At 43.0% G+C, this 26,947-nt stretch overlaps 1 pseudogene; it reads left to right on the forward strand.

The window, feature by feature from the left end:
• Positions 1-1,492: 1,492 nt before the first annotated feature.
• LOC132022368 (protein SET-like) overlaps positions 1,493-26,947 on the forward strand; it is a 67,585-nt pseudogene continuing 42,130 nt past the window's right edge.

The raw sequence follows: 26,947 nt of genomic DNA on the forward strand, positions 1-26,947 counted from the left end.
CAGCCCCTAGAAACGAGGAGAGTCCAGGAATGGATTCTCCCAAGAGCCTCCAGAAGAAGGCACAGCCCTTCTGCTACCTTGATTTGAGCCCCGAAGGACTCATTGCAGATTTCTGGCTTCCTGTGAGAGAATAAATTGCTGTTGTTTTAAGCTCCTAAATTTGCGGTCACAATAGGAAGCAAATACAGCCCATTTAATAAGAAAGCACTTCCTTTTTATCTGTATGATTGAAGTTATCACAGTATTTCTTCTTTTATTGCTGGTTGGATACCTATTGATTTTTTTTTTTTTTTTTTTTCCAGAGGGCAGGGAACTGTCTTACTCATCCAGGAGCTCTCTACCACACTTAGCAAGTAACGTGTCCGTTGCCAGAGCAGGGCAAAGTATCTGAATCTCAGCCTCAGGGATGCCCACATGCAGGAAAAGCGAGAAAAAAAGGCGGCCTCCTGTAGAGGTCTGTATATGGGAAAACAACAGATCACAAACATACCAGAGGTCCATTGGAACACCTGCCTGCCCTTGTCACTTGGAGCGTCTTTGAGAAGCCGTAACCCCTGGAGTAGAGAAAAGGAAGAAGGCGCTAAAAGCAGGACTGCCTGACGGGTCTGACCTTCACAGGACCTGGCCTATCCCCGCCTGTCCCCACGCAGACCCACCTTCACACAATCTGGAAATTTCCAGTCCTTTTGCTAAGCTGCCTGAAATAGACAGAGTTAAGCGTCTCACAAGTGAAAATGCCTCTTCACACATTTGCTCAATAAGAGAGTTTTTTTTCTCCTCACACAGAAATCAGCTGCCGCGAGGGTGTGCAGGGCAGATTAGGAAGTCCCTCTTAGGCAGCTTCTCAAATAGCCCAACCCTGGCACCATCAGTATCACCTGAGAAGTTGATTTATCATGCCTGCAATTCACTAAAAAATGATAAATGACAGTTGGAACACGGAGGTATCCTCACTGCCTTTCAGAGAGGAACCTTCCAGGGTGCCGTCACCACACAGTGACTGGACAGGAACAACCATGGTTGAGGCACACCGTCTTAAGGCATCTGCTCTGGGACAGGTGTTCTTATCTGTTTTACAGAAGAGGCTCAGACCAGACTCATAGTTAATGAATGCGGACGATCATCCTCATGATCACCTTCCCCAAAAGAGACAGGAGGAGTTTAAGGACTCCGCGGGTGTCTCTCAGGCCCCCAATCTTCCATACAAACTTCCAGAAGTGGTGTAGGGGTCTTCACTTGTGTGTTTGGTGAGACCCAATTTTTTGGCGTTAGCAGTAGAGTAAGCAAGGCATGAGAACAGGCTCTGGAGTGGACAGAAATGGAGTCTTGATGCCTTTGCCACCTACAGAAAAGAGTCCTAATTGCAGAACAATTTCCAAGGGAATCGTAAAATTTCTTTCGTTTGTCTGGTAGCATTTACCCATGTTCATACAGCATGTGCTTTCCCAGGGGAATGTTCTCATGGGACGCTCTCTGCCTGGGCACCACGAAGATGCCGGATAACTCCTACCCCTTCAAATCACAGCCTGATATCACTGGCCCAGAGACACCGCCCCTAATCAGGTCATCTAAAGGATCTGCTCCTAATTGCACCTGTTTCCTTCATAACACTTATCTTTTGCAATTATTTCTAGTTTGTTTACATTCCTGCGTTGAGCAGGGGGAGGGATGAAGGAAGGAGCTGTGTGTATTATGCCTGATGCAAAAGACACTCAGTAACTCTGGGACCAGATAACTGGCAGGTGTTTAATATTTGCTCATCAGCACTGCCAGCCGCTAACTGCTCATGCTTTATAATAATCCATACACCCCACCCCCAGGACCACTAACTCACTTAGCCAGAGGCTAGGCCTTGGAAATAAGTGTCTGAAGGTTGTTTCAGGGCTAATTCCGATGTCATCAGTCAGTACAACAGCATGTGGAACAGACCCTTGTGCCTGCCTGCTTCGAACAGTTTTTATTCTCTTCGCAGTGAGAGTCACGACAACAGCCTGATCCACACACTCGTTTCTGGGTCTTGGGGATGCCTGAGAGTATCCTCTGAATCCTGTTCTCCTGCGTACCACTTGTATGCCCATGAGAAGCCGTGAATACAATTTTAAGGCTAACGTTACCTTCTATACATCGTGATTTAACACTCACCACCGTCTTCGGGAGAACATTCAGGATAGTGGAGAAATTGGGCTTTCTGGGAAACCCATTCCAAGGTCCTTGGAACCTGAAAGTGACATACATCCTTTGGGGGCTTGTAAAAGAACTGGAAGCTGGAAGCCCCTGAGGTTGACCAGATGGGCTCTCTGCAGGCTAGTGTGGCCAGACACACAAAGGCTCTTGCAGCCATAGATAGGCAGCCGTAGGGTGTAGCGTTCTGGCCACAGTGGTGGCACCAGAAGAAACAGCAGAAATGGAAGTAAAGCCCCGGTCCTTACTATTCATAGAATGGCCTGGGGACCAGCAGCATCAGGTTTGCCTAGGACCTTGCTGGACAATGGGAATCCCCATCCCTACTCCAGAACTACCCAATGGGAATCTGCATTTTGATGATTTCTTGGCAATTTATGAGAACATCAACATTTGAGAAGCACCGACTTACATCGATGGCAAATGGGAGCTCGGTGAACCAGAGGAATTCAGGAATTCCTTAGCTTAGAGGAAATTCCACTTTGGACATATTCAAGCCTTGATCATATCCAAGGAGAGCGTGAGTCAGGGAAACGGGGCTTATCACTCTTGCATTCCTGAATGTCCTATTTCCTTGAGGAGGGTACATGCTAACTGGGGCCAAGGAATGTTCCCTAAACTTACTGTTCCCACAGCGTGCAACTTTGGGAGCTAGAATTTGGTTTTCAGTAGGCAGTAACATCAGGTAAAGATCATTCTGGGGGTTGACTTAGATCTGCTTCTGGCATTTTCTCTTAAATACTCTGGGCCGGGACGCCTGGGTGGCTCAGTTGGTTAGGCAGCTGCCTTCGGCTCAGGTCATGATCCTGGGGTCCTGGGATCGAGTCCCACATCAGGCTCCTTGCTCGGCAGAGAGCCTGCTTCTCCCTCTGCCTCTGCCTGCCTCTCTGTCTGCCTGTGCTCGCTCGCTCTCTCTCCCTCTGTCTCTGACAAATAAATAAAATCTTTAAAAAAAAAAAAAAAACAAAAAAAACTCTGGGCCTAGGAACCTTCGCCAGCCTGCCTAGATGATGTCTGAATAAGAAGATCACAAAATTTTAGAAAGTGGTTTAGGAATCTGTTCTTCACATGCTCATAAACATAATGTCCATTCCTCAGAGCTGGGTCTTTCCAGAGTCGGAAGTGTGACCACATTGCTTTAATCTGCATTAAATGCCCCAGAGGCAAGGTTACATAAAATTGCAAGAAATCAAGAAACCAATTTGGGTAGCAGCTGAAAAACAAAACAAAAACAAAACATTGGTTGTCTAGTTCATTGACTTTCATCTTCTCCCTAAGGCACAAAGAACTCTCAAGTGCTTCCTAATATCCCTGGTACTCTTTCCCTTCCCGCCCCAGCCCCACTCTGCACCCTTCCCCTCACACTGCACCCCCCACACCATTGTGAATGATCACCAACAACAGTTCTTATTTTGATGGGACTGCAAACGTGACCTCCCACTTAGGCTCTATTGCAGGGATCTGTGTGATATTGTGGTGCCCAGAGTATGTGTAGTTTGAGAGCTTTTTTAGAAAATTACAGAACAGGGGCACCTGGGTGGCTCAGTGGGTTAAAGCCTCTGCCTTCGGCTCAGGTCATGATCTCAGCGTCCTGGGCTCTCTGCTCAGCAGGGAGCCTGCTTCCTCCTCTCTCTGCCTGCCTCTCTGCCTTCTTGTGATCTCTGTCTGTCAAATAAATGAATAAAATCTTTAAAAAAAAAAAAAAAAGAAAAAGAAGAAAATTACAGAACAAAACAGTCCTGAGATATATATGTGTGGTGCGGGTGTGTGTGTGTATGTGTGTGTGCATTTGTGTATGTGTGGATCCTTGCCTTTACAGCAATTAGAAGAGAAGAGACTTTGGACGGTGAAGGGAGAAAACTAAGCTAACATATATAATTCAGCCCAAGTAAACATGACCATTTTCTCAAGAAATAAAGTAAAAAATTAAAATCTGCCCCAGAGAGGATCTCTACTATTTGTTCTTGAAGGAGAGAATGCTCCTGATCATACTGTTCTATGTTTTTTCAAAAAAATGAAATACTCAGAAAGAACGCACAAATGTTCTGAGAGTTCCACAGGCCTGTGAGGAAGGCTAGAAAGAGTGCAGGAACAGGACGGCCACTCAGCCAGAGGAGAGACCCCCCCCCAGCCACCACCTCACCACAGAGACATCCGAGGGTCCCCTCTGCAGCTCTACTCACACACCTTTACCATGACAGTGATAACAAGCATCAGCAGTACTTCTTTGTATTAATACAATGAGAGGAACACGTTTGGAAAATTTACACATTGACTCACCAAATGCAACGCTCGGGTAATTTCTATGGATATTACTCATCCCTAGTTTGCTGAATCTCCTTCCAGCAAGCAACAGCGTTCCCAGGGTTCACCACTAACGTAGCAGAGGACTGAAAGCCCTTAATTGCTTCCATTGCTTCTATTCTTCTCTGGAAGAATCACCCATATTCTAAGACTCACGCTGAGACCAGGAGCTTTACAGCACAGACAAATCTGAGCTACAAGGAGATGGGGTGGGGTGGGGGTAATTTTTCAAATTACGCTCATCAGCCCCCTTCCCACCTCTCCATACCCATTGCCAGAACCTTTGAGATGCAGCTATGCTCACCAACATACCACCAAACTGCCAGAGCCTTTGGAAAACTATGCAGGAATTAGCAAAGGCTCCCCTCTCTTGAGTGGCATGTCCAATAGTGCTTAACTCTTCATATATATAAAATAAGGAATTAGCCCATACAGTCATGGAGGCTGGGAGGTCCCAAAATCCATGGTCGGCAAGCTGCAGACTCAGGAGAGCTGATGGTATGTGTCTCGGTCTGAATCCAAGTTCCGAAGGCAAGAGAAGACCGCTGTCCCAGCTCAAAGCAAATTCCCCCTCACTCCACTTTGGCCTTCAACAGATTGGATGAGGGTCCCTCACATTAGGGAGGACAATCTGCTTTACTCACTCTACTGATTCAAAGGTCAGTCTCATCGAGAAACACCCTCACAGACACACCTAGAACAACGTGTGGCCAAATACCTGGGCATAATCACCCAGGCAAGTTGACACACAAAATTAACCATCACAAGCAGGGTGCATGGGGGACCACAGGCTGCGTTCCACCCCGCCTCAGCCTCTCAGGCGGGCACACTCATGCACACACACACACACAAACACACACATACACAGTGAACTTCCCTCCATGTGAAGGACCACTGTCAGAAATGTCCTCTTCTCCAGAACCAGGAACACCGTAGTCCCGCCTTTGTGGCTCCCTCAATCCCATCATAGTTTCTAGACCGATCATGGTTTGGGCTCCACAAGAATGCCCCAACAAAGTGCATTCTACCTTACGATTTGTTTGAATGTAGCCTCTCTTTACTGTTTTACCCAGGGTTCCCCAGACAAGCATCTGAGTTCTATGACTTAGGGAGGGTCAAGGCTACAATGTTGAACCCTTCCTTCCGCTGAGGGAAGCACAGAAATTCCCCTGGACTGGTGGGTCTGTACAACACATCCACTTCCCCCTCAGTGAGGAATGAGAGAACAGAGGAAATCAAAACAGCAGGAAGAGGACCAAACAATAAAAATTTTAAAAATTAAGCCCACAAAGGAAGAAAGTAAACAAATAGGGAGATAAACAGAAATAACCACGGACAAAACATTCACTGAGTCCTGAGTCCAGCAATGGCACTTGGACAGAACCACAGCATATGGCGTGAGTCATTGTTTACCAGCAACGGCCAGGCTGCTGTCAAGTCTCGGCACATGTGCAACCATGAGGAGTGGAACGTGCTGTGCCAGGACAGCCATAGTTGAGGACTGGCAGTGGGAAGCAAACAAATGCTACCTTTATCATGTCTCCAAAAAGAAGAGAGTTCCCTGTTGAAGGCTCACGTGTACAATGTATAAATGTTTCATGAAGCAAACAGTTGGAATAAATGGCAGTTCCAAGTGAGTGGAAAAAAAGGTTTACATGTTGTCCGCTACGAAATATAAACAGTGCCACCAGGGAGAGCTGGAGAACACAGTCCTTGCTATGGTAACAGGTTTAGAAACCAAACATGACTCTGATGTGGAGACAGAATCTTTTATTCTGGAGGAATAAGCATGAACTGCCTTGCCTTAAAATATACTTTCAGAGTCTGTCCCTGAGATCTAAAAACCTGGAAATGAGCCCAGATCCAAGGACAGAGAAGCTTCGAGAATGGGGCTTTCAGATGACATTTCAGGCACAGAGTGTGAATGAACTTCTGGCCTTTGGATAGCCAAATGGATGGTTGTCATATAGAGATGCATTAGCTGCTAGATCAAAGGCTAGTCTGGTAGAAACCTAGCTTAATCACAGTGATTGGAAACTTGGTTCCAGGCCAGCCTACCCAACAGACACCATGGACTGGGGTCCCAAATGCCCTTAGTACTTGAGCCTCCACTTAGAGAACCTGGACCTTAGTCTCCTAGGAAAAGAGTCCTCATCCTTGTCGCCCTCCCCAGTCCAGCTGCCTGGCCAGCTTCACCTGGCACAACCTCCCTTCGTGCACACTTGCGTGTCCAGTGACTGCCTTAAACATAGACGGTCCAGACCCGGGCTCCTGGCAGACTCTCAGTCTCGCGCACCCTGTGGGCCCCCCATTTCAGCAAATGGCAGCTCCATTCTCCCGCCTACATAGGCCAAAAGCCATAGGTTCCTTCTTGACTTTTTCTCTCATACCCCTCCTCTAATCATCTGCAATTCTAATGGCTCTACCTTCAAAATATACCTAGAATTTGGCTGCTTCGCACTGCTCCGACTGCTATCACCCTAATTCAAGCCAGCATCACTCCCTGCCTAGATTACTGCCACAGCCCCCTAACTGCACAGCCCACCTCCTCCTTTTGCCACCCTGAGTCTATTCTCAAACCAGACTAGTCAGATCATGTCACCCCAACGTGCAGAAGTCTTCAATACCCCCACGTCACTCAGAGAGAAAGCCCAAGTCCTTAGAATGACCTATCAGGACTTCCAACATGTTCTCCCCACCTCTGGTCATCTATCTTGCCTTATCTCTGTTACTTTCCCTTTCATTCACTCTGCTCTAGACTCACTTTGTCCCCCTTCCTTTAATATGTTGAACTTGGTCCCACATTTGGGCCTTTGCACGTGCTGCCCCTTCCGCTCAGAATACTCCTCTTCCAGGTACCTCACTCCCTCAGGATTTCTGGTCACAACTTGAATACCTCCATAAGGGCTTCCCTGGCCACACTGCTTCAGACATAACCCCCTCCCCGTGTGGACTGGCAAAGAGCGGGAGGGAGGTGGTCTCTCCCTACGCTGACCCAGAGTCTGATGCTCTTTAATGTTTTACCATCTTGTAACGGAGTGATCTGGAACACGTGACCTCCGGGGCCAGCAAAGGGGAGAGAGAGTTTAGAACTGACATACCAGTTCTAACCCGCCTGGGATAGAGGGATGGCACAGACCAGTTTCCTGAATAGTGCATCAGCTACAGGGAGTCAAACAGTTTTACCTAGTTGCAAAAGAGCTAGGAAGTGTAGTATTCTACATGCTCAAGAAGGAAAGGAGAACAAGACATGGGTGATTTTCTGTATCATGAACTATGAGCTGTTTCCTTGGAAATCCTTCACTGCTTGGGCAATAAAGGTTTTTGTCTCCCTATCTTATTGTTCTAAGATTCATCTCAGAGTGATTCCTTTTTATTCATCCACTCAACAAATGCTTTTTGAATGCCTCCTATGTGCCAGACATTGTGAATGATGCTGAAGATACAAGACTATGTGAGGTAACCTTATGTTCCTAGCTGCAGTGCCCCATGGTGGTGGGCACGAGAAACCACAATATGACTCCAACTGCCCCCACCTCAAGTCAGTGGCATGCTTCACATGCCCCACTGGCGTAAATTCAGGATGGACAGAACAGTCCTACTCTTCCCAGGAACACTGATGTTGTAAGGGGGTGCTCCCAATTTAAACATTCCTAAAAGGTCTTGCAGACATCTTAGAAACTTAGAGATCCATTATAGACACGTGTAGCCACATAATTCATCATGATCTCCTTTATTCAAGAAATAACAACTCATAAATGTGCATTTGCTTCTCAGAATAATGAATCAAGCACAATTTCCTTCTTGGGACCTCAGGTGGAGACCATGGACTCTTTGACTGCAATTACAGGGAAAAATCTAAACATGCTCGCAACAATAAGACTGAGTTTAATTTGCTTTTAATGTAACGTTTTGGAGTGGAAAATGTAAAATAACAATATTTATGAATACAATTTATGTAAATTAGAAAACACATATTCTCCAAACCACATAACACTATATATGCTCCAAGGAAGCAAGCATACCCGTTGTTTATGTTACACATCCTCGAATAGGTGCTTACAGAGGAGCAGGGAAAAGGAGTGGGGATCTGGATGAAGGGAGGGAAATGACAGAACGAGAGAGCATCGTGGCGTGAGCCGTGGTACTAATGCGCCATCAACTAAGGATTACTACTAAGATGTCAGATATGAATTTTACATCTTATTTTCCTTGTTTGAAGAGGCACTCAAAGACATTTGTCGAATGGACTAATGAAAAGATATCAATCTAAAATGTGTCTTTAGAGCCAAATTGCTAAGTCTTCCTTCTCCATTTCCATATTCTATTTTCTGATCTAAGCCCAGAGGTAAGTCTATAAGTACAGAAGGATGATACATCATGCCCATTGCCTGTCAAATTGACAAACAGAAAACAAAACCTATAACACTGTGTTAGCAAAAGTATGGAGAAAGGAGTGTTTTCAGGTTACCAATAGGAATGTAAAATGGTACATGGTACGTCTTTCTGAAAACCCACAGTTCTTGAGATCCATATAAATATTCATAGTCTTTAACCCAAAACTTCCATTTTCAGGAATTTCTCACAAGAAAAATAACTTACATACAATCAAATTTTATGAGCTGATGTTTGAGGCAATGTTAATTGAAATAACAGAAAATTGCAAATAACTTAAATGCCCAGCAATAAGGGTACTAGATAAATAAATTATGATATATCCATATGATAGAGTTGTATTTAATTAAAATGTAATAATAAGAAAATGTTTATAATAGATTATTAAGCAAATACAGCTTTCTAAAATTATGCCATACAATTCCAATTTTGAAAATAGGAAAGATGTACATAAATTGTTCATGGTAGATATCTCCATATTAATATATGAATTGAATGAACATTGAGTGGTGGAATTATGCATGATTTTTATATATTTTTTCCTAATATATAGGGGGTATAAATTTTAATTGGAAAATACCATAATAACAAACGTCAATGAGATTGAGAATCTGGTTATAATTCTACCTGTTATACTGTGTCTCAAAAGAATGAAAAGATCTTTCCAAACTAAATTTTTATTTTATTTTAAAATTTATGTATTTGAGAGAGAGAGAAAGAGAGCATGAGGGGGGAAGAGGGAGAGAGAGAAGCAGATTCCCCACTGAGCACGGAGCCCTACGCACAGCTTGATCCCAGGACCTGAGATCATGACCTGAGCTGAAATCAAACACTTAACCATCTGAGCCACCTAGGGGCACCCACACTTAGTTTTTATTTAAGTGGTATGCTTCCCTATTTACAGAATTGTCAGATTTTTTTAAAAATATTTTATTTATTTATTTGACAAATAGAAATCACAAGTAGGCAGAGAGGCCGGCAGAGAGAGAGGGGAGGAAGCAGACTCCCTGCTGAGCAGAGAGCCCGATGTGGGGCTCCATCCCAGGACCCTGGGATCATGATCCGAGCCAAAGGCAGAGGCTTTAACCCACTGAGCCACCCAGGCGCCCCTGGAATTGTCAGATCTTTTTCACATGTCCATCCCAATCATTACTCAGTCATACTTTACTGTGCTACTCTGAGCTACTGCATTATTCCCATGTTAATGATTATAAAGAAAACATTTTGAGGTGGGATTGTGGATAAACAAAATAGTCCCTATAATTTTCTAGATCTGATCCAAGAATTCATTAAACATTTTGTGAAGATTCTGTTTGTGATTAAGATGAAGGGAATCTGTCTTATTGTCATTGTGAGTGCGCCGTTCGGTCGTGTCAAGACAAAAACTGACAAGGCATTATGACCCATTTGAAGCTGAGAGTTATATTAAAATCCAGGTTTGCTTTCACTTAACTAATCAAGCATAATGTTATTTAAACTTTTTTTTTTACTCTGAAAAACCCTGGATGGATAGGTAGATAAGCAAGAAGCGGATGGAGTCAAAATCCAACACCAATATATGTTCTATTTTCTTAGAGATGATAGCTTATTCTAGTATCTTGTCACTTCAATAAATGGATCTTCTGGTGGTGGGGGGGGGGGGGACCTCATACACAAAACAAAAACTAGCCTGGACCCAGATTTAAAATTTACTGACAGCAAATGTTACCTTAAGAAACCACATTCTTGCCTCCTTTCCCACCCCCAGCTGCCACCTCCAACCCCATCCCCACCCCGACCCCGGAGCAGCACCAAGTTGGCGCCGGCAGCCAAAGTCAGTAAAAAGGAGCTCAACTCCAACCGTAACCCAGCCGACAAGACCTCAGAAAAAGAACAGCAAGAAACAATTAAACATATTGATGAAGTACAAAATGAAATAGACAGACTTAATGAACAAGCCAGTGAGGAGATTTTGAAAGTAGAACAGAAATATAATAAACTCCACCAACCATATTTTCAGAAGAAATCGGAATCAATCGCCCAAATCCCCAGTTTTTGGGTGACAACATTTGTCAACCATCCCCAAGTGTCTGCACTGCTTGGGGAGGATGAAGAGGCGCTGCATTCTTTGACAAGAGTTGAAGTGACAGAATTTGAAGATATTAAATCAGGTTACAGAATAGATTTTTATTTTGATGAAAACCCTTACTTTGAAAACAAAGTTCTCTCCAAAGAATTTCCTCTGAATGAGAGTGGTGATCCGTCTTCAAAGTCCACTGAAATCAAATGGAAATCTGGAAAGGATTTGATGAAACGTTCAAGTCAAACACAGAATAAAGCCAGCAGGGAGAGACAGCATGAGGCACCAGAGAGCTTCTTCACCTGGTTTACTGACCGTTCTGATGCAGGATGCAGGCGCAGATGAGTTAGGAGATGTCAGCAAAGATGATATTTGGCCAAAACCATTACAGTACTACTGGGTTCCCCATATGGATGATGAAGAAGGGGAAGGAGGAGAAGAAGAAGATGATGATGATGATGATGATGAAGGATCAGAAGATATTGATGAAGAAGGAGATGAGGGTGAAGGTGAAGAAGATGAAGCTGATGATGAGGGGGAGGAAGGAGAGCAGGATGAAGGAGAAGATGACGGATGGAACACTGATGGATCCCAACCTTCCTTTTTAAATTTTCTTCAGTCTCTGGCAGCAAGTTACCGTCTTTTTTTTTTCCTTTTTCTTTTTCTTTTCTCCACTTGTGCTCACTCGCCCTGTTTTTTGAAGTCTCCTTTTTCTCTCCCTTTATACCACAGTTCTCAGCTTATTTTGGGGGGAAAATACCTTGAGCAGAACACAGTGGGAAAAGAATCTCTACCCCTTTTTGTTCCAAATTCATTTTTTTCCCTTCCTGTCTCGACAAAAACAAAAACTTTATGGAATCAATACCACTGTGCTCTGTGGGAAAGAAGAAAAACCTTCTGGTCGCTTAGCTCTGCTGGAAGCTGGAGGGTACCAGGTCCCTGTGTAGTAGTGCATAGAATTCTAGCTTTTTTCCTCCTTTCTCTGTATACTGGGCTCAGAGATTACACTGTGTCTCTATGTGAATATGGACAGTTAGCATTTACCAACATGGACCTGTCTACTTTCTCTTGTTTAAAAAAAATAATTTAAAAAAAACTTTAAAAAATGGGGTTATAGAAAGTCAGCAAAGGGTGGGTTTGAGATGTTTGGGTGGGTTAAGTGGGCATTTTGACAACATGGCTACTCCTTTGGCATGTTTAATTGTGATGTTTAACGGACATCCTTGCAGTTTAAGATGACACTTTTTAAAATAAAACTCTCTCCTAATGATGACTTGAGCCCTGCCACTCGATGGGGGAATCAGCAGAACTTACAGGATCTTATTTGGAATTGACATTCTCTATTGTAATTTTGTTCCTGTTTATTTTTAAATTTTCTTTTTGTTTCACTGGAAAGGAAAGATGATGCTCAGTTTTAAACATTAAAGGTGTGCAAGTTGCTTTGTTACAATAAAACTAAATGTGTACCAAAAAAGAAACCACATTCTTTAATTCTACTGTAATGGATATAGTAATAAAATAAATGTGATTTTTCAGCCTATTAAACACACATCAATACAAAACTGAGGCATGCTGGTAATTAGACAAAAGGTGACTTAATCCAAGGCAAAAAGTTTGCAGTTAACATTTGGAGGGCAGTATTTTTCAATGGTTGGTTATTATTTTAAGGTGCCATTAAGATTACAAAAGTACACGACTTTTTGTTAAATGTGCACTTGCAAGTCCACTGACCGCCTGTTAACTTGAACTATTGACATCTTTGATATAATCTTTTGTTGTGTTATGTAGATTACTTGAGTTTCAATGAACAGCCTATAAGATCAGATATGTTTAAAATTCATAAATGCAGCTAATGTGAAAAACATTAAGAAATCAATGTTTATGTCTTGCTTTTTTAAAAAAAATGATAACCCTGTCTACATCTGTCTTCATTCACTGCCCTGTCTATATTCACTTCTCCAAATATAAGACATAAACCTCATTTATATCACATATTGTTATGGACTGAATGGGCCATCCCAAATTCATACATCAAAGCCCTAACCCCAGTGTAGCTATGGGTGCACCCCACTTTTGGAAAGTTCTCGTTACACCACTTCACTTTTATGAAAGACCTACATTAGTACCTGTTTTCACCAGCTGAAAAAAAAATCCAAATAGAATACCCACTGTTATGAAAAAAAGCAGTTATTGTACTAATACAGGTGTTTTGTAAAAGCAAAGTGGTATAATGAGAACTTCCCAAAAGTGGGGTATAGTCCAGGCTTCATGTCATTTCAGCTTCCAAAAGGTTTCCCAGGAACACTCTACTTTTGGATAGCTGAGGAAAACTGTATTTGGAGATGGGGTCTCTGAGGAGATAATTAAAGTTAAATGAGGTTATAAGGTTGATGCCATGATCCCATAGGGCCTTAGCATTCTTTCTTCTCCAAAACACAAAGAAGAGGTCATGTTCATACAAAAGGCAGCTGCCTACAAACCAGAAAAAGAACTCTACAAGAACTGAAATGTCCAGGACCTTTATCTTGGACTTCTAGCCTCTACAACTATGAGAAAATAAATTTCTATTGTTTAAGACATCTGGTCTACGGTATTTTGTTATGGTGGCAGAAGCAGACTAATAAATAATCATTTCATGTAATTTGTATATTTTATTGGTACTGTGCACCAAATTTGATTAAGATATTAACTGCTTGGATTCCACTAAATATATAAGCTTCTTCTACTATCTAGACTTTGAATTCATTCTGCATATTGGAAATTACAAAGAGATGGCATTTGTGCTACTATGCTCCATTCCTAAATGAATGGTCGATTACTGACTGATCACAGCATTCATTCCTACTGAATCTAGACCACATGTTATAATACTTGTCAGCAATCCAAGCAGTCACCATCAATAGATAGATACATTTATATTGATCTGTTTGCCATTCATGTATTAGACTACAAACCCATTGAGTGCTTGGATATTATCTTATCTCTTTTCTACAGTCTATAAACCTCCATGTGATAGAAGCTGAGTAAATTCTCACTGAGTTAAATAAATTGCATCCTAAATATAAGCCTTCTATAAAGAAAATTCCCTACACAGGAGCTTTGGGTCCTGAGTCAAAATAAACTTGTCTTGACTCTACACAAATTCAGGGGAAAGAGAGCAGGTTGTGTACTTTTAACTTTGATGGAATTTTTAACAAGTATGAATAATGAGTCATAATAATGATCATCATAATTCATAACAATAATGCATAATTCATAATAATGATTGGCTCATTATGCATCATTATGGAGGAAGTTCAAAGCTGGAAGATGCAAGGCGCAAAGGACTGGAAAGCCCAGCCCCTTGGCTTGAGGAACCCCCCATCTAGTTGAGGTAGCAGGTGCTTACACATGAAAATCCCGCTCACAATAAGAATAGAATGTGATAAGGGCCACTGCCAAGTAGATGGTTTTGACAATAGGAGAATAAGCATTCAGAAGAAGGAGGGAAAGATTTTCCTTTAAGGTTAAAAAGAAATTTGATAGATGAGCCAATTCCAGCAGAGCTCATTTATTTTTCCTCCGTTCTCTCATAACAAGCTCCCCTGTGGTCTTCTGTTGATTTATCAGATTAGCCTATTCCCCAAATAAAGACATAATTTCTACATGGCCCCACCCCATCATATAAAAATCAGACAGAAGAGAATGATTTTCTAAATCCTTAAGCTGCCTGGGAGATGCAGCATGTCCTCTCTTCAAAGACACAGTGCCCCATGGTCAAAGTCTTGCCATCCTGATTTGAGACCTCCGCACCCTCAATAGCAATTTGCATGAACAGAAAAGATAGGAGACTACAAAACTATCTTTGAGGCCCAAATTCTAAAAACTAACAAATTGGTTGTTTTTCTGCCTGCAGGCAGGCATTTCCTAGGGCTATACCTCAGTCACTGAGTTATGTCAGCAGTGCAGAATTTACACTTTTAACTAAGAATTTGATCTTGCTGCAGAAGAAAGAGAAATTAAGGAATCAATCCCATTTACAATTGCACCAAAAATCATACGACACCTAGGAATAAACCTAACCACAAATGAAGGATCTATTCTCTGGAAACTATAGAATACTCATGAAAGAAATGGAGGAAGACACACAAAAAAAGTAAAGACATTTTTTTGGGTTAGAAGAACAAATATTGCTAAAACATCTATGCTACCCAAAGCAATCTCCACATTCAATGCAATCCCCATCAAAATACCATCAATATTTTTGACAGAGCTGAAACAAGGAATCCTAATATTTGTATGGAACCAGAAAAGACCCTGACTAACCAAAGTTGGTGGATTCCAAGTTATATTATAAAGCTATAATCAACAAGATAGTACAGTACTAGTACAAACACAGACACGTAGATTAACAGAACCCAGAATAGAGAGCAAAGAAATGGACCCTCAATTTTATGGTCAACTAATCTCTGACAAAGCAGGAAAGAATATCCAATGGAAAAAAGACAGTCTCTTCCACAAATGGTGTTGGGAAAATTGGACAGCCACATGTAGAAGAATGAAACTGGACCATTTTCTTATGCCATACACAAAAATAAACTCAAAATGGATGAAAGACCTAAATGTGAGATAGGAACCCATCAAAATCCTACAGGAGAACACAGGCAACAACCTCTGTGATCTCAGCTGTAGCAGCTTCTTGCTAGATATATCTTGTCTGCAAAACGAAGGGAAACAAAGGCAAAAATGAACTATTAAGACTTCATCAAGATAAAAAGCTTTTTGCACAGCAAAGGAAACTGTTGACAAAACCAAAAGACAACCGACAGAATGGGAGGAGATATCTGCAAAGGTCTTATCAGATAAAGGACTAGTATCCAAAATCTACCAAGAACTTATCAAAATCAACACCCAAAAAAACAAATAATCCAGTCAAGAAATGGACAGAAGACATGAAAAGACATTTCTTCAAAGAAGAGGTACAAATGGCCAAGAGACACATGAAAAATGCCCCACATCACTCGGCATCAGGGAAATACAAATCAAAATCCACAAAGTGATACCACGTCATACCAGTCAGCATGGCTAAAATTAACAAGTCAGGAAATGACAGATGCTGGTGAGAATGCAGAGAAAGGGGAACCCTCTTAAGCTACTGGTGGGAATGCAAACTGGGCAACCGCTCTGGAAAGAGTATGGAGGTTCCTCAAAAAGTTAAGAATAGAACTACCCTAAGACCCAGCAATTGCACTACTAGGTATTTATACAAAGGATACAAACATAGTGATCCAAAGGGACACCTGCATCTCAATGTTTATAGCAGCAATGTCCGCCATAGCCGAGCTATGGACAGAGCCCAGATGCCCATTGGCAGATGAATGAAGAAGATATGGCATATATATACAATAGAATATTACTCAGACATCAAAAAAATAAAATCTTACTATTTCCAATGACATGAATGGAACTAGAGGGTATCATGCTGAGAGAAATAAATTAATCAGAGAAAGATAATTATCATATGATTTCACTCATATCTGGAATTTAAGAAACAAAATAGAGGATCATAGGGGAAGGGAGGGGAAAATAAGACAAAATCAGAAAGAGAGATAAACCTTAAAAAGATGCTTAACTATTGGGAACAAACTGAGGGTTCCTGGAGTGGGTTGGGTGGGGGGATGGGGTGGTGGGCATGAGGGAGGGTGCGTGATGTAATGAGCTCAGGGTATTATATGCAACTGTTGAATCACTGAACTCTACCTCTGAAACTAATAATACACTATATGTTAATTAAATGAACTTAAATAAAATAAGAAAAAAAATAATTTGGTCTTGTTGAACTAGTGGTAGTGAATCATCACTGTTTTTTACATTACCAGGAAAACAGCCGATTGCCCAGCACACCACAAGCAATAAGCAAATCAGCAGGACCTCTTGCTGAGGTGGGTGTTTGTTAGCATTTGATTACAGAGAGATTCTAAATTATTCTGCGAGTCTGTTGGGTTTTTTTTTTTAAGTGAAAACTAGAGAAAAAAGACAAAGTATTAAGCTTCCCACGCATGAAGACTCCAAATAGCCTTTAAGACCCTGAAACTTGTACCAAGTGGCATCCCAGGGTTTTTGGAGTAATTCACTGTAGTAGACACTAAGAGCCGTGCCCACATTACTTTATCCCTGGCAGTCATCCAGTTTATTTATAGAATGAGATAAAAGAAAAGACATATCCTCAGGCTCCATGCTGGGTTCCATAAAGAGGCATCCCTGTTTTCCTCTAAGTTTAAAAAAGCACAGAGAGAATCTTGTTTTTAAGATGTCGAGCCACATCCTCCTACCTCCAGCCCTTGACCTTGAACCCCACTGTCCTAGGAACCTGGTTTTCCAGGAAAGGACCCAGAATCTGGTTGATGGAGTCACATATTTTTGAGAATGTCAAAACGACTTCATTTCTGAGAAGAGCTGGAATTGGTAGAGCTTCCTTCGCTTCAAAAAGAGAAATGTTTCTATTACCGAGTGAATCACTTTCTCCAGCCCGTAAACAAACTGAACGAGCACTAAGGACAGAAATATTGCAAAAGGGGAGAGGGGAGGGGCAAGGGAGAAGGGAGGTAAATAGGCAGAGGACTCTTTCTGGCCCCCTCATTCGCCCACCTCTCCCAGTGCCCAAGCAGACAAAGGAACAGAAGCAAGAGCCTGTGGGCCGCGCTCCAGACCCCCAGCTCTCCCTCCCCTAGCCAGCTCTGTCGCTGAAACCACAGTGTCAGTGTTTCTCTGGCTCTTGGCAAAAGAGAAAACCCCAACAAGTGAAGAGTCCTTTGCCTGGAGTCCCAGGGATGAGAAGGAGAATGGAGAAGAGAAAAGAAGAGGAAGAAATCAACATTACTGAGCTCATAGTTAATGCCAGATGTCCTATAGTCTAATTAATTCCAACCATCAGCTAGGAGGCCCTGGAGTCAGAGGAGACCTAGATTCGAATTCCAGCTCTGCCGCTTACTAGCTCTCCGACTTTAACCTCCCTGAAAGTAGCCTCACCTGTAAAGTGGGCTTGCTTGTCACAATCCTCTAGGGTTATAGAGAAGATTACACAAGGTCATGCCCATAAAGTACTAGTGTAAAAGTGGTAGCAAAAATTTATCAAAACTTAGCTCTATTTTATAGGCGAAACATAGGACGCAGAAGGACAGGTGACTCCCTCAACCACGAGATTCCCAGGAGACGACCCATTTCCTCCTGAGATAATGCTTGGCTAGTTCAAAATGTCAGACAAGCAATGCACGTGGCTTTGAAAGCCACATGCGTTCTCTACAGTCAAGAGGCACTTATTACACTCCCTCTGTAATTGCACGAAATACTGAATTTTAGAAGTAACTTTCAGAGCCTGCATGTCAGTCCCTGCCTGCCCCAGGCCAGCCTAACACTCAGCCTGAGGACCAGCCAGCTGCATCTACCAGATGTCTTCCCCCCAAACGAGGCTCTCCTGTTGCCTTCCTCTACCTCTCCTTTGGATGGGTTCCTTTGCACAACCCGCCCCCCAACCCGAACTTCTGGCCTGTTCTTCAGCAGCAGCCCCCTCCACCACTCCTTCTGTGGGATTCTTACCCATGGATCTCGTGGTAACTGAGCTAGAATTCTCACCAAATATGATACTTAACTCTTCTACAGTTCCTGACTTCCTTAACATTACAGGGCCATCTGACTTGTTCACTAGTTCTAGTGACATCCATCACTTTTGCCCTGAGGCAGAGAAAGGCGATGCACAATTCTTGGGCCTAATTTCTCCTGCTGCGGAGCACAACGTTTACAGGACCCAGACTGAAAGAGTGAAGCCTTGGTTGGCTGGGGTTCCTGAGAGGCTGTGTGGAGCAGGTCATTACGCCAGGCCACCCGGATACTTCGTCTAAGACAAATTCTGTTCAAACCCTGATTTGGGGCTGTGTGTTATTCCTGCATAATATAGTACGTCCTAATTTAGACGTCAAATTCAATCCCTGCCGGTAAATTAGAATTGGGTCTCTTGCTCTTGGCCACCTCTCCGAGATTCTCATACTGGGTCCCACTTTGCCTCTCTGATTCCAGCAGACTCTGCAGCACATGCAGAATGTGAAGTTCTGGGGCACCTGGGTGGCTCAGTGGGTCAAAGCCTCTGCCTTCCACTCGGGTCATGATCCCAGAATCCTGGGATAGAGCCCTGCATTGGGCTCTCTGCTCAGTGGGGAGCCTGCTGCCTCCTCTCTCTCTGCCAGCCTCTCTGCCTACTTGTGATCTCTGTCTGACAAATAAATAAATAAAAATCTTAAAAAAAAAAAAAAAAAAAGAATGTGAAGTTCTAGTCATCATCCTGGAGCTTATCATTTGCCTCCCTCCTTCCCTTTCTCCCCACAAATCCTACCTCATCCCCAAAGAGGTCAGGAGGTAATCCAGCTGGGGATTTGCTCAGTCACCAGAATAGGGAACAGAACAGGGAGTTTCGAGCTGGTGCAGGGAGTCTCTAGATAGAGCAAGGAGGAGAAAAGGAGAGAAAGAGTTGACATTTTAGAAATCGGGGTAAGTGAGCTAAATCTGAGCGCTGCTCAGAAGTAGGAATTAAAGTCTTAGAGTCTTGGAGCTGGTGTTTGTTTTAGGATGGAACAATGAGGCCGAAGGGAAAGTGGGGCATGGTCCAAAGTGGATGGTCCTGGGCAAGTCCTTCTTGCTTGGTTTGTGCATGTGGCTCACCTCTGTTGGGTCAGTGGGTACATTTGTGGAGGTAATTCTGGCTGGCCTCAAGAATCAGTGTCTGCCAGCACAGATGCCCTGACCAATCTACCATGCCAGGTGATCTGCTAAAACCTATCACGCTTGCAAATGCACAGGGTTTATTCCATGCTCTTCAAGGCAGGGTTCCTCTTTCCCCCCAAAGCCACCACTTCACACATCTCTCTCCTGTGGGCTCCAACCCAACACGCTTATTATGACTTGTTTCTTATTCTAAAAGCTTATTCACTTGTGTAATGCAATTTCCCCAGAATAAGCACAGAACTAATTGAGGGACTTAATGACTAATTTCTCAAGCCAAACAAGATGTTCGCATAACCTTTTTAACATCCGAGTTTGTGACCAGATTGTCTGATTCGTCTATGAAAGCAAAAATCACACCTTACACCCCAAGTAGCATCAAAAATCAATGTGCAGTGGAAAAGTTAATTAAGGTTAAGAAATATTAATTATCCTTTTTGATCTTTTCATTTAAAAAATCCATTCTTCCTTCATTTGCTCTATTTTCAAAGCTCAACTGTAGATGATGCATCTCTGAATTTACAAGGCTATAAGCAGTGATAGTTACAAGATAAATCTACGTATCACACACTGAATATTCAATGACAAGCAGCGGACTGCCCAGCGGCGCCTCTATTATTGATACCCTGCATATCTGGAGAGATTGTAAATCTTTGCTTATGGGCCAAATTAAAATTGTGATTAAATGTAAAGTCAAAAAGCCTTTTACTTCAGGCCCAGGAAGTAGTGATAGAAGATATTGTCACCATGGAGCTTTCTAAAATTATCCATTTTAAACAAAGCCAAAAGACTTTACCATGAAGGAATACCAAGTCACCTCTAGAGTGGCTCTCCTATCACTAAATTCCACCTGACTGGATTTAAGAGCAGATTTATCTTTGAAAAATTGCTTTTTCACTCAGTGCACATGGGACCCCATATATCCCTTTCACCTTCTGCCAACGCAATACTGCTCATTCCTACTGAAACTGGGGAAGGCAGGAATTTATGAAAATGTGTACATTTAAAATCTGAAATCATAAGATATCTTCAAATTCTAAACCACTCTCCTGTATACAAAGCTAGTGCTACTGTTAGAACCCATGGAGGTGGTTTCAAATTAATTTTCTTTTTTTTTAAGATTTTATTTATTTACTTACAGTCAGAGATCACAAGTAGGCAGAAAGGCAGGCAGAGAGAGGAGGAAGCAGGCTCCCTGAAGAGCAGAGAGCCCGATGTGGGGCTCGATCCCAGGATCCCGAGATCATGACATGAGCTGAAGGCAGAGGCTTTAACCCACTAAGTCACCTAGGCGCCCCTCAAATTAATTTTTCATTGTGCTTTTCAGACCACATACCAGTTTTATTTGGTGTTTTTAGTGCATTAAATGGTGAGTATACCATCTAACAGACAAACCAAGTTGGAATGGGGTAGCTTATCAGAGATGAAGCCCCTACCCAGCTTTTATAATCGTAGTGGATTCTACTTCTCTTGTGAGAAATTTCTGGGGGGTGTTGTCCCTAGATGGGGAGGTGTGAGCACTCCAGCACCCGTTAAGGCAGTCAATCTTATAAAAAGAAGCCTGAGTACTCCCTCATCCAGGGCCCTGGACCATGCATTGTTACTCCCTCACTCACCTCTACAATCCAGGGACTTCTTACTGCAAATGATTCTAACTCTGCCTAATATCTTTCTTCTCTGGGGGTGAGCGAGTCTGCTAGGGAAGTAATGCCTCCAGGAGAAGTGCTCAGCCAATGACCAATGAGGACTGGGTGGACAGACTGACTGTTATTGGCCTCTCAGCAGAAATAACTCTGAAGCATATTCTATACTTACTACCTTCTATCGTTCTCCAGGAGGGTTGAGCTTCAGTTGCCCAGGATACCTGATATGTGTTCTTCAGTGGCTTCCTTTACCTCCTCATTTCACTTCTCAACCGGCTTGCCAGTATCTCCTCATTGCCTCCTAAAATAAACTCCTCGGAGTTGAACCCTTGTCTAGCAGTCTGTTTTGGGAGAAATCCAAAGGCAATTCCTTTGTGCTTCTGAGGATTCAAAAAGAAAAGCTATCTGCCTCCAAGTGATGGATACCTAGACAAAGAAGGGTCATTAATTCTGGGTCCATGAGATGATGAACAAAAGAGTCACCCCTGATTCTAAGTTGGCTGCTGCCAGAGTCCTGGGTGGTACTTTTGTGCAGAAACGTGAATAAGAATACATCTTGGAGTCCAACTGCAAGCAGTGTGACTATGGTTAGCCTGAGGGAGTAGGATCATATCCCCAAGACTTGCAGGAGGAAAAGCAGGGTTCAATCACCTCTCCCTTCACAGCAAGTAACCAGAAGGCAGTGCAACCCTGAATTTTGAGAAGCAACATAATTTGGTGATGGGAAGCATCAACCACTATGGTTACTGAGTCCAGTGATACTCCACTTGGTTACAAAGTCTGGAGCAAGCATTATGGCTGTGCTATCCAATATGATAGCCGCTAGTCACATATGGCTACTTAAATTTGCATCTAAATTAGTGACAATTAAATAAAACTAAAAGTTCAGTTTTTAGTTTGAGCTAGTCACATTTCAAGTGTTCAATAACTACACGCAGATACTCTCATGGCAGAAATTTCTATTGCAAGTAGCCTCCCTACTTATTGGGTATTTCAGGAAGAGGGGAAATCTCCAGGAAGAAAGACATAACAAACATTTTGACCATAAGGGACCTAATGTACACTGTGGGGATTAGTGTTATACATAACTAAGGGAGAAAATATTAAATGTTCTTATTACAAAGAAGAAATGGTATTTCTAGGAGGAGATGGAGGTGTTGACTAATGTTCCAGAGGTAACCATTTCACAATACAGAAGTGTATCAAATCAATGTGTTCTACATCTTAAACACACATGATAGTATATGTCAGTTATATCCCAATAAACCTGGAAAAATAAAGAGGAATAAAAGGTATTAGGATAATCATTAAAATAATTAGAAGACATGCCTTTATCTTCACCCTAAGTTTGTGAAGTTCATATAAGTTATAGAATTACAGAAGTTACAGAATTATTACAAGGGCCTAGAAATTATATAGGCCAACCTCCTGACCTAATGTTTTACCAGCTAGCATGAAAATAAGAGCAGTGTACCTGTGACTACTGGAAGAAGTAAGACACGAATGTTAAGGGAACTAGAAAATCCCTATTGTGAATTCAAGAAGCAGAGGTTAATTTTAATTGGGATCAATATGATAGGCAAGGAAGGGGTGACATCGTCAATAAGGCTTGAAATCTATGTAGGATTTCAGTAGGTGGAAAAGTGAGGGGAGGAGGGGCACTCTGTTCTAAGAGGGAGGCAACAAAAGGAAGGTTTAATAGCTGGCATGTCTAGTAGTGAAGAGTAAAAATGGACCAATGGCCTGGGTCCTCTAGAAGGAGAACCAAGAGAATCAAATGGGTCTCCTTCCCAGCACAAAGCCAGAACTAAAGGTAGACAAGACTCCAGATGTTTCCCTCCATTTATTCATCCTTCGCTAGCGATCGTCAGACGACAACGTCTGATTTCTCATCCCGAGATGGGCCCCAAGTGTTCCAGTGACCTATGCCCTCAGGGACAGCCCTTGTCTAAAATTCTGAATGTCTTCAGACTAATTCGGATAAACTACATGACGGTGGTCCCTCCACTCATCCATTCAGAGCAAATGAAGAGACTACTCTCTTAGATGGTATGACTGCAGAAGAATGCTCTGTTATGATGCTATGCATCATAGCTCAGAGGGTAGCTCACAGAATCAAAGAAAAATCTTATCTCCTGAGCTTTGAGCAGGACAGGGAGCGCAGCCCTAAAGACCTCAGAAGAAAATGGAAACATGCACATCCCCTGGGCTTTCCCCACCTCGCCTTTGTGCTACTCTCCCAGGGTGCTCCTTATCCTCTCTGTCTGCATACAAGCTCCATCGCCCAGCTGTGGACACGGCACCATCTTGGCAAATTAGCCTCCCTGTGGTTCTATCAGCAGAGTGGGGCAGCTCCCATTTAAGAACTCCCAAGGGAAAGCTCAGGGCCATCTCTACACCCATCACTGCGTCCAGGGAGCTAGGGACATGTAAAGTGATGCCAGTCCTTGTTTAGACCACATGACCAGGGTTGTGGGGAGAGGAGGACACCCCCCCCAAAAGAAGGGAATAGGAAATGGAAGATATAACTTGGCTCAGACATGACCACTCAGGGTAACAGTTGTGATCAGCCACTCCAGCTGGAGTATAGGATATAGGGAGCATTTAGAACAGACTTTTGAGGGGCACCTGGGTGGCTCAGTGGGTTAAAGCCCCTGCCTTCGGCTCAGGTCATGATCCCAGAGTCCTGGGATCAAGCCCCACATCGGGCTCTCTGCTCAGCAGGGAGCCTGCTTCCCCTCCTCTCTCTCTGCCTGCCTCTCTGCCTACTTATGACCTCTGTCTGTAAAATAAATAAATAAATAAATAAATAAATAAATAAAATCAATCTTAAAAAAAAAAAAAAGAAAGAACAGACTTTTGAGGAAAGGAGTGGGTGGGGGCAAGAGTTTACAAAGTCTCTAGCTAGAGAGCTATCCTAAGATGTACAAGAGGCCTGATGTTAGCCAGACCTTGTCCTGCTCCTTCTTCATTCTTATAATCCTGGGGCTACAGCAAAGATTACAATTGTCCCCAGTTTGCCAAACTACCCATAAAATGCAAAGCACAGAGTGCTTCTGTAGGAACCATGCTGCCATCCAATACAAAACCACACCCTGATTCCCATCTACTCCTATATTAGTTTTAAGATATGTTTCAGACATACTTTGCATCTTTCACTAAGCAAATGTATTTTCTAGGGTTTAAATAATAAACAAATGAAAAATGTGTCAGTGTGATAGACAGTAATATATTTTAAGACACAAAGAGGTTAAAACTGGGCACCTGGGTGGCTCAGTGGGTTAAGCCGCTGCCTTTGGCTCAGGTCATGATCTCAGGGTCCTGGGATCGAGTCCCGCATCGGGCTCCCTGCTCAGCAGGGAGCCTGCTTCCCTCTCTCTCTCTCTCTCTGCCTGCCTCTCTGTCTACTGTGATCAATCTCTGTCAAATAAATAAATAAAATCTTTAAAAAGAAAAAAAAGAGGTTAAAACTAAGGGAGATCCTAATTTGGGAAATCCACTCCAGGAGACAGTGTTCTTGGGGGGAGACAAAGTGTCCAAATCACACATGGTATCTGGTGGTGGCTACTCACTACATAGAACCAGAGGCACTGCTGACCTTTTGTAACAGAACCAGTGTGAGTTTGATCCTTGATGGGTCAGAAACGGTAGCAGGTAGAGCTGTCCCACAAAGTAAACTTTATTTGCAGGAACTACGGAGATCACCAAAGCCATGACTCCCTGAGCAAGGGTGAATGGATTCCTTTTATTTAGGGTTACAATAACTACTTAGACAGGAAAGCCTTGTCACCGCATGTAGAGGGGGGCATGAGGTCACACATGTGTCTTAAGGAAGCATGCCTATACACACATTGTTTGTTATGTAAATGAGGCTTGTGTTCCTCTTTGGGTGGAGGTTTTAATATTACAATGAGATAAAGGTAGTCATTGGTCACACTAGCGGCCACTCCCTGGTCCATCTGTGCAGGCACAAGTCAGGGGTTAAGTTCAAACTGACCCAGATGCCCTGGGTCCAGCTGGAGGTCTTGTCAGGGCAGTCCCTATCATTGGAGGGATGGTTTCACGTTCCAGTCACCCGAGTTATGAGATAAGGTGGAAAGAAGAACTTAAGGGAAAATGCGGGACAAAGGTTGGTGAGTATAAGCAGGTGGGCCAGTCTAGCTGGTGACACTTATCGTGCGTGGCACCTACAATGAATGGTTTACCACATTCGCCCAAAAATAAATGCATCCCTGCATTTATTAAAGAGAATAAAACTTTCAAAATCCTTTGGAGAGAAGAGCATATTTTAGCTGAACCTTCACCTTCCAGAAAGCGCTCCTCTACTGTAAAGGGGACAGTGTTTCATAGCCATCTTGTGGGCCAGATCAGAGAAGTCACCCCTGTCTTCAAACAGAGACAAGGGATCCCACACATGGTTTGTTCACAAACTATGCGTGCCTTGGATATCACTTCTGACTGCCAAACTTCTGGATGTTTCCACACTGGCCAAAACCAAATTGAAAATTTGGTACAAACTGTGTAGAAACCAAAAGTAAATGCATCATTTGCTTTTAAAACCAGCTTTTTGTCCAGACTTCCATAGAGCTCTACTACCCCTCATAATACCACCATTCTGTCTCTGAGACTTCGAACCCCATCTCTAGATGACTTGCATTTAAGCCCCTGTGTGGTCACAAAGCCTAGCAGTGCTTCATCCTAGCTCCTTCTTAGCTCATCCTTTCTGTTCATCCTCACCAGTTCTTCGTTACCCTGGGGCCCCAGAGCCAAGTCTGGCCCATCACCTGCTTTTGATGAATAAAGTTTTACTGGAACACAGCCATACTCATTCTTTTCTGTATCGCCTATGGGTACTTTCACACCAAAACAGCAAGGTTGAGTGGTTAAGACAGAGACCGGCCCTGAAAGCTCAAAATATTTATTCTTAGGCCCTTCACAGAAAATGTTTTCTAACTCCTGCAGTTTAATATTGCAAACAGTCTGCCCAGCCTTAACTTCTTTCCAGTTCTCCCTACTTTAAAAAAAAAAAAAAATGCCCTAATCCAAAGCCCGTACCACTGAATTACCCTACCAATGGTTCTTAACACACACCCACACACCCAAACATACAGTTTTCAGAAAGTTTGTAAAAATCTTATTGCACTTAGAAGAATTCCCAATCAATAGTATGTTCTACATGATTGGGCATGGCTTACTCCATCTTCCCTGTTGCCTCTCTCCTCCCTTATCATATTCCAGCCATGCTAGTCTTTCTCCTTCCTTTCAGGTACCAAGCAATTCCTACTCCAGACCCTTCACAGCTACTGTTCCCTTTTCACCAACACTCTTCCTCATCCACTTCCATCTGGACAACACCTCTCATCCTTCAGGTCTTTGGCTCAATGTCCTCTCCTCAGCCTGATGTGGGGCTCGATCCCAGGACCCTGGGATCATGACCTGAGCCGAAGGCAGAGGCTTAACCCACTGAGCCACCCAGGTGCCCCTCCATGTCTATTATCTTTTGCTTGAGGGTCTACAACTAGTTTGTTAAAAGAGAGAGAAGTTTCCCCTAAAAGCACTGAAAAGGGTAAAACGACAATACATCTATATGTGTGTGTGTGTGCGCATGCGCCCG

Source organism: Mustela nigripes, chromosome 7, assembly GCF_022355385.1.
Source record: "Mustela nigripes isolate SB6536 chromosome 7, MUSNIG.SB6536, whole genome shotgun sequence".
NCBI lineage: Eukaryota > Metazoa > Chordata > Mammalia > Carnivora > Mustelidae > Mustela > Mustela nigripes.